Consider the following 9,105-nt stretch of genomic DNA (forward strand, 5'->3'; position numbering starts at 1 on the left):
GGCCTCCTCACCGATTTTTCTTTAAAACTTGGTACACGGAGGCATAGAAACGAGGACAAGGACATGGACGCACATATAAACAGACAGACAGACAGACTGACTGACAAACAGACGTGCGTATGCATATTATCACGCACGCACCCGCGCACTCACTCGCAGAGGTACACATGCGCACGCACGTACCAACATAAGTGAAACATACAGGCGGAGAATGAGAAGGGCAGAGACAGACCGACAGACAGACAGACAGACAGCCAGACACACACACACACGCACACACACGTACACACACACACACACACGCACACACACACACAAACACACACACACACACACGCACACACACACACCTACCCCTTTTCCATCCCACGCCTCCAAACACACAGAGAAGACCCTACAAGGAAGAAGAAAAACAGACAAACAAAAAAAGACAAGAAATACACAGAAAAGGGGCAGTCCATTTTTCCAGTGCAAACAAACCAGTCTTGACAGACTCAATAGTATCGAGGCGAAAAGTGGACACAGAAGACTGGCGTCAAGAAGACACCGTTTTGTCACGAACGCGTAAAGCGTATAGAACACTGAGGCTTTGAAATGCGGAACACTAGAGTGTTTATTGTCTGGACGATTCTACATATATATTGGACATCGATACCCGCGCTGTGTCAGTTTCAGGTGTTTGTTTAGCACCACTGACCGACAATGAAGCCAGACTTGCAGCTTCATCGGTTGAGAAAAAAAGATGAGGGGAGATTAAAAAATAAAAACAGAAAAAAAAAGAAAAGAAAAAAAGAAGACAGGAAAATGTAGGACGTTGGCTAAAGAATAAAAACGGTAATTCAGACATAATTTCTCAAGGTTAACTGAGAGAGAGGATTCTTTCGTAACTAATCTATGGTTGTTTTTCTATAAGGGCAAGTTGTGTAAACTGAAAAAGTTAGGGTTTTGTTATAAAAAAAAGAGTCTTTTGTTAGACTTTTGTTGTTGTAGTTTAGCAAATCACCAGGAGTCTATAATGGGTTTAGATGCACGTGGTGATGTTAACGAGTATTGGTTATCCCAGCGAAGCTGGAGGTATCCCGTGAACGCTATTCACGACTTTTTTCCGTGACCTTGCGGATTTCATGGGGGCTGCCATTTTGGTTTTGATGCGCTTCCTTTTCCGGTTTATTTATTTTCCGGTTTAACATAGCATTTGCGTTTTTTTGTCAGAAGAGTGATATTTGGTTATGAAGGAAGTCAAGTCCGCCATTACCTGCCACCTCAGTTGAGTGTTTACTTTAAACTTATACTTGAACCGTAACAGTGTGTAGCCAGTTCACAAGACCTGTTCATCTTCCTACCAGTTCCAACTGTTGTTATCAATGGGTCGCGCAGCTGGAGGAAGTGTTTATTTCCATTCGGAGCCCAACTTCAGTTCAAAACCAGTCAAAAACTGGCCTTGACATTCCCACATTACGATACCCTTGAATGACATTAGATCTACGGCGTTTCCGCTTGCCAAAATCCCACATGTTACATGTCTGCTCTTCGAGTTGTTTGGAACTTAGTTCGAATATTTTCTCGAACGTAACTTTTGACCCAGCTGTCAGGTAGGCATCATGAATTAGACGTACACTGGCAGTTATAAATCATGTTGTGCAAAAGACTCTAAAGAAGTAGAACATTGTGGAAAATCGGGAATGCTTTCTCAGTTTGTGCACCCTGGCAACATTCAGCAGGGAAAAAAAACTGCATTGCCTTCCTCTGCAAAAGTCGCGCGAAGAATGCTGAACGGGCAGCGACGACTAGCTGTTCTTCTTCAAAGTAATAAACTACCCTTCAAACCCTGCAAGTTTGTGCGATTTACTTTGTGGACATGAAGTCAGCAGAGGACTCAGGAATGCCCACTTAATTCCTTGATTGTACTTCCGTCACAAGAACTAAAAGAACATTCAATGTTCGTTAAATCTGTGGATCAAGTGACTCACGAAGCGGAGGAAAAGAAAATCACCAGCAGATCTGTACAAGATGTTGAATTCTGCCAGGGAAACGAAGCCGCCCTCACGGCAGAGAAGTCTCCGCCTACGAAAATCAGTAGATCTAGAGCAAGGTAAACATACATTTTTCAAAGCTTGTTCACAAACACACACACACACACACACACACACACACACACACACACACACACACACACACACACACACCCACACACACGTACACAAACACACACGCTCACACCATCACACACACACATGAAAGAGATTTCTTTCTTTCTTTATTTGGTGTTTAACGTCGTTTTCAACCACGAAGGTTATATCGCGACGAGGGAAAGGGGGGAGATGGGATAGGGGAAAGGGGGGAGATGGGATAGAGCCACTTGTTAAGTGTTTCTTGTTCACAAAAGCACTAATCAAAATGAAAGAGATGGAATAGCTGATCGAGTGATGACAATGTTGATTGATAAGTATTTTTTGGTGCGGTGAACTTGAGGCTATATTGTTCTATCAATCCATCGATATATTTTACACTTTCACCCCAGAAATGAAGCACGTGTACACATATTGAACACAAGAATCATTTTAAGCTTTCATTGGCATTGTTTCCTTTTTTTTTGCAGACATGTTGGCAGGAAGTGAGTGTTTCACCCCACTCTTGTAAGGTAGGTTGATCACTGATGACAAGTTCTGATTGTTTTTCCTTTTTAAACGGATGACAATCCGTACTCTGCAGATGGATCTAACCGAGATGGATCTAACCGATACACGGAAGCAACATTGGGAACAAACTGTTATTCAATCTGTGAATATGTCATGTGTGAGGGGTATAACTGCAAGTAGCCTACGTTCGCTAATGTAGAGAAATAATTTTTGACTCAAACTTCAAGTTAAATTGTTTCTGCTGTCAGAGCCATCTTTCTGAAGGAACAATATTTTACATGCCACTGGATTGTTGTATATTCCTTCTTATTTTGCAATGACAGGCTCAGCTTTCATTTGATTGTAATGTGTTTCTTATTTGAAGCTTTGTATCATAAAAGCTCTGTAGAAGTGTTGCACTTGTTTTGCAGACTGCATTAGGCGTGGTACCTATTGCACACACCCACACCCCCCACACCCCACACCCTGCCTATTTATCTAAAACACCCACCCACACACATACACAGGGTGCTGACAAAGGATTTTTGTTCCATTCTCCTCCAGACCATCGCTTAATTTCTTGCAGACTGAGGAGCAATGGACGTTTGAGCAGCTCCTAAACCTGGGGCACACAAGCCACAAGGTAAATAAGGTATCAGTATATGAACAAATGTTTTCCCTTTGGTTTTTATCGCACCATTTTTTCATAAAACTCTGTAAATTGTGGCAATTACACATTATGCCAATAACATTATTATGAAGAATGAAGATTTTCAACTTATCATTGAAGAAATGAAATCAAGCATTTTTGTTCATTCTGTATTTGATGATTATTTTCCAGTCTTTGGGTTGGCATAGTGGGTGAAATAAGGGTGAGGAGTGTCGGTTGGTGTTATTTCTTAGGTCTTGGTGATGTAATATTTTCCCTACGGTATTATTCATGGTTATCATAGTGCAGATTCCAGGGAAACGGTTTTTTGAACAGCCTCTTAAACTGAAAAGCTACAAGGTCAACAACATAAACAGGTTACTGGTGTCTCGGGCATTGGTGTTTTTAAAAAGATTTGCACAGCAATTTTTGTGTGTGTAAAGAGATAATGAAAATAAAACATAACAACTTTTATATTTTTGAAGTGGAATTAAATGTTTTCATTTTTTTATTTTGAAGTGTTTTTTGTATGCAGGTTTTATTGGATGGGAGGGGGGTGGTTTTGATGGTTCTGATTTATTATGATGTAAGGGTGGTTTTTTTCCTTAATTATTTATTTAATTGGTTTATGCAGACTTCATGGCAGCCACTGACCTGACGATATGACAGCCATGAATATCGAACGCAGAAGAAGAAAAAGAAGAAGACAGTCTAACAGGAAAATAATTCTGGTATGCTCATAATGTCTATGCCAGTTAAAAAAAAGTCATGAATTGAAGTTTACCCAGGTTAGACATTAGCATGTCGTAATTGTGACAATGAATGTATCCGTAAACGCTCCAAGAGACTTACTTAGAAAAATTGAAGTCATGCATCGTCAATATGACTACAATCACAAACTGAATAAGGGGAAATCATGTCAATTTGGTGGTCTGGATCATCAGCTGTTGCTCATTCGCTATAATGGTCTACTTGACAAAGCCCGTCTTCATGTGCTTCTTTGTTTCTTTATACCTAGTGTAGACAACATGTAGGCGTTTGCAGACTGTTTATTGTATTGCTGTTGTTTGTTTGTGAGTAAACCTATGGTGTGACCTCAATTGTTTGAAATTTGTTGTGTGAGGTGTTTCTCCATGCCCCCAGAAGAACCGACATTATATTAAAACCTTCATACCCTGAAAATACTTGCATACTAGATGTTGTTTCTTATTGTAATGATTGGGGACAGGCAAGCTCTTAAATTGTGCAAGCCTTCAGAAAACTGTCAAGTCTGATTTGCTAGAACAAGCGATATTAACACGTTATTAAGATGAATATTTGATTAAATATGTGCAGGAACTACTTCAGCAGATTCATATGGCCAGTCTCACAATGCAAGGAAGGTGAGTAGATTGAATTATGTCTTTCCCACCTGTTCTGTGTTTAGTGTCAGCCGTGATTGCCTGATGAGAATTTGAAAAGAACCTGTTATAATTCGGAATTAGAACAGGTTCTTTTTTCTAGATGGGCTACTCACCTACATCACGTTTTATGGTTGGGTTCATGTTAGTTAGCAACATGTGTTCACATAGAAAATGGTGGGCACCTGAACAAATATCTGCACATTACAATGAAGTCTTACTTTGTGATCTGATGGTTAAATAACCCCCCCACCCCCAAGAAGAAGCTCACATAACTACCAACTACACAATTTCATGACAGAATCAAACAATGGTGGGGAAGAATCAGGATTCAGCAGTGCTAGGTCGTTGAGGGGGATAGCTATCACTAGGCACTCAGCAATGAATAGTTGAGGTTTTCACGGACATTAACAAAATCCGGTAACCTACGGACAGTAAATTTCACAGGGAAGGGAACAAGAACGTTAAAAATGGAAAAGTATGTTTTTTCTTTCAAACCATTGATAGAGCTCTGAAGCTTCACACAAGTTTTGCAGAGAGAGCACTCGGCCTATTCATTTTTGGCACTAAAACATGCGCACACACAAAAAGAAAGTTTTTAAAAAGTGGCGCCGATGTATTCTCACACTCACAGCCTTAGAATATTGCAGTCTGTATGTTACCAAATTGAGGCATGATTTTACTCCATGCAATTACCTGACCAAATCTGCGACAGTCGGGCAAACTTCTTACAAGTCGGATTGGGCCTTCAATCAAATACTCAGAAACCAGCAGCTACTTTAAGTAATACTAGTTTTGTTGTTATTTTGTACAGCTTGTACTGAATGTGTTTTCTTGTATCTCCTCAGAATCGAGTCAGCCAGAGAAAGACCATTGAGAGGGAGAGCGCACAGTAAAGCATATATGGCATGCACTTCGGTGGACCAGTGCCATCATCTTCATAACAAGAGATGCAGATCATATTTTCTTATGTTTAAGTATAGCTGTTAGCAAAAGTATTTGACGATTCTTGGGTACGACTTTCGTGTTTAATCCTATTAGCTTGTGCACAGCCTCAAAATATGTTTTATTTTGATTTATCATTTATAGTTTGAATTTTTTTTAATGGAATTAGTCCAAATGTAAATACATCTAATGTTGCAATATTGTTTTCTTGTATATACCCTTAAAACTACCTCTTCGTGTAAACAAAATTTAATTGTAAAAAGAAGTGTTTGTTCAAGGGAGATAATTTGAAGCGAATTTTTTTTAAATCAGTAAAACTGCATAGTGACATCCTCAATTAAATAAAAAGAATAAGGAATAAAGGTATACACACAGGTTGTACCCATTTTCTTGATTGCACTGCTTTTAAGTAGAAAGCTTTTTTTCTCAGAATTATTTTACAAATAAAATTCAAGGGAGGCAATTGATATGATAAAAAGGAAGAATTTTTCTTTTCTTAGAATACTGTACACATTTAGTCAAGTATAATTTACAAGACAAAACACAGGTTTTTTTTCTGTGCCTACTACTTGACTAGAGAACCACGAGATTTGTGCAGATTATTAAAAAAAATTCTGTGCAGTATATTTTACAAAGACAGATCCATACAATATAATTTTGTAATAGATGTTTACAATTTGTGGGTATGTTTTTTTTTAAATCAACAGTTCGGATAGCCACAACAAGTGTGTTTGTCTTGTGATTTGAGAGCTTTAGCACTGGATGCTTAGAATCCTCTTGATCATTTACTTCAGTAGGTTAAGCCACCTTCTCCAAAATCTTCTCTCTTATTCTGTGCTTACTAGAGTGGGTTTGACAAGAGAACCACGAGATTTGATTTTGTAAATATGTTGCTTTTATTCTGTACACTTTAATATTTTAATCCTATGTGCACATTTTTTTTTAACTGTGTTTTTTTTCCCCCTGTATTCAAAGTGTGTATGGAAACCACAACCTGTCACAGCAGTATTATTAATCTGGATCTCCCTGCTAAGAACGTAATTAACAGAACGTGTGCATGTAGCCAAAGAACTTAAAAAGAATTTCTGCTACTTCACTCAAAATACGTCCATCCTCACACTCATATTTTCTTAAAATAATATTTGTTCATACAAACATGTTTGCGAATTATTCAATTTTGCGTAAAATATTCAATTACGATGTCTTTGTGTGTTGCAAAATTATGTAATAAAATTATGCAAGATCAAATTCAAAACAGCAATAAAGCTGCTGACGGCAGAATACCTCTGTTGACTTCTCTATCTGTTGGGTCAAACTATGCCACAGACATGTTTCTTCTAGTAGCTCAATATTACGTGGTACAGTCTCAAAGACAGAACAACGCAATAACCTTTTTTTGTGTAGATTCGATTGACTTTTTCCTGAAATAAAATATTCATGAAGCCGGTTCTGACTGAGTTAATATATTTCTGGAAAGCTGAACAACGCAATGCGTCTGTGACTGGTGAAGAAGCAGAGCTGGAGCTTTTTGTATTGTTTGTCGTTGGTTTTATTACACACGCACTCACATACGGTCAACAAAATGTTGCATGTTCCTGCTTGACAAACAAATGCCTGCATACATGCGTGCACGTACGAACGTACGAACATTCATACCTGTGCAAACAATCTGCCACTTCAAGTTCAACACCCAAACCCCACACATTCCTCCAAAAGGAGTCTGAAGTATAATACTGGCATTTGTGGTATTGAACGAGGACCTCAACTTCCATTGTCTAGTGCATGTGGGTCTCATGTTGTACGTGTGAAACCACTTACTTCAAAAAGAAAAAATCTTGTAAGCTTATCAACAAAAAACGAACAATTATATTCTTAAACAAACTGGTTAGAATAACAGATTTAGGAGAATGCAATGCAAGGAACATCATTATCTAATTCGGTCGATGCTTAGATCTAGAAAAGCACCCACTTATTCCAGTATAATAGAGAGAAAAAATCCAATTGAAAAAGTTCCAGATCTAGACAAGGCAAGCACTAGCAGCAATTTTAGCTAGCAAACTCGAACTTGCCCTGCATTCATGCAAGGTCGAACCACTTTCCCTGCCTAGTGGGATTTGGCGGGTAGAGGGCCGGTGCTGGCACACTCGGAGTGAAACGACATGTCACCTACTTCGATAGCTTCTCCGGATTTACGTGTACAAACAGCGTCCGGGTTTACCGCTTCGATTCTAAACCCTAGTTTCTCATGTTGGTAACAAACTGGCTATTTGTTTATCAGATGTGTCGTTGTTCCACATTAAATGATGCTAGAATGCAAGGTCGCAATCATTTGGTTATCAAACCAGGTTGTGTTCTTTTTTTCATCACCTTTTTCCGCGCAAACAGTTTTGCGCCATTTCTTTTGCGCAGACTGTGCGGGACAGGAAGCGGAAGCGCATCAAAATTTCTGATTGGACAATGATGCCGACGCCCACTTGACCCCCACTACAATGTCAAGGTCGGAAAGTCGTGAATACTGTAATCGATTTGAGAAATGTGCATACCGAATAATACATGATAAAGAAGGATTCTTTGTGCCCGAAAATGGTCCACAGTTGGAGATGGAAGTTCACCAAAAATTGGGACCATACTAACAAAAATACGGTGGGTAAAATTGGCGCCCCCATTTTTTGAGCAAACGCCACCCAAGGCCGCTTTGGACGGGTAAAAATTCCGTAGTTTCCAAGTCTATGGATAAAGCTCGCGTAAGAAGAATACGTCACGGTCGAAAGTCTTTGACGTCAATTAATGCATCATGACGTCATGCCTCCCTGTAGTCTTTCTCTCTCGCGCGGTGTGTGTGTTTGTGTTCATTTTGTGCACATCTGCCCTCCTCTGACAAAACACAGTAAGTCCAAAAATCACGTTTCGAGAAAAACGCGGTTTTCTGTTCTTAGCTTTATATTTAAAACAAAAGCATTCTCGCTGGACATTTTAGTGCAATAAAGCGTGGGGATGATTTCTGAATTTATACCTTTAGTCTATTTCAAAAATAGTGGTAAGATTAAAGAATTATGAGCCAATTAGTGGACTTACTGTGTTCTGCCAAGTTTTTCCTTGAACTCGGGCTTGTTAAAAACAACGGCAGAACACAGTAAGGGACGTTACTGTCTTCTGCCAGAGTTTTCGTTGAACTCGAGTTTGTTAAAAACAACGGCAGAACACAGAAAGGGAAGTTGCTGTGTTCTGCCGATGTAATCTTGTTTCTTAATGCTTGTCACAAGTTAAGATAGTGACCGATCACAGCAACTTACAGTGAGCGAGTTTTGGCGTCAACTAAGGTGACTCGAGTCGAACCGGAGGTCGCAAAAACTCGGTCCGGTACGACTGGAGTGACGTCACCGGTTAACCAACGTTCAACCTTGCTTCCTGCGTAGGGTCTCTCCAGTTCCAAGATGGCTGCCAAGGCGAGGTGAGAAACTTCTGCAAATATTTTTTGACAAAGTTACGGATT

The 9,105-nt window shown here is 39.5% G+C and overlaps 1 long non-coding RNA gene across 1 annotated transcript; it reads left to right on the forward strand.

The window, feature by feature from the left end:
- The first annotated feature begins 3,184 nt into the window (after nt 1-3,184).
- On the forward strand, nt 3,185-7,325 carry LOC138957320 (uncharacterized). The gene is made up of 4 exons (XR_011452994.1): nt 3,185-3,261; nt 3,902-3,998; nt 4,603-4,649; nt 5,516-7,325. It is a non-coding gene; the product is annotated as an uncharacterized lncRNA (long non-coding RNA).
- Nucleotides 7,326-9,105: the final 1,780 nt, after the last annotated feature.

This window comes from Littorina saxatilis, unplaced genomic scaffold (genome assembly GCF_037325665.1).
Source record: "Littorina saxatilis isolate snail1 unplaced genomic scaffold, US_GU_Lsax_2.0 scaffold_372, whole genome shotgun sequence".
Taxonomy (NCBI): Eukaryota; Metazoa; Mollusca; class Gastropoda; order Littorinimorpha; family Littorinidae; genus Littorina; species Littorina saxatilis.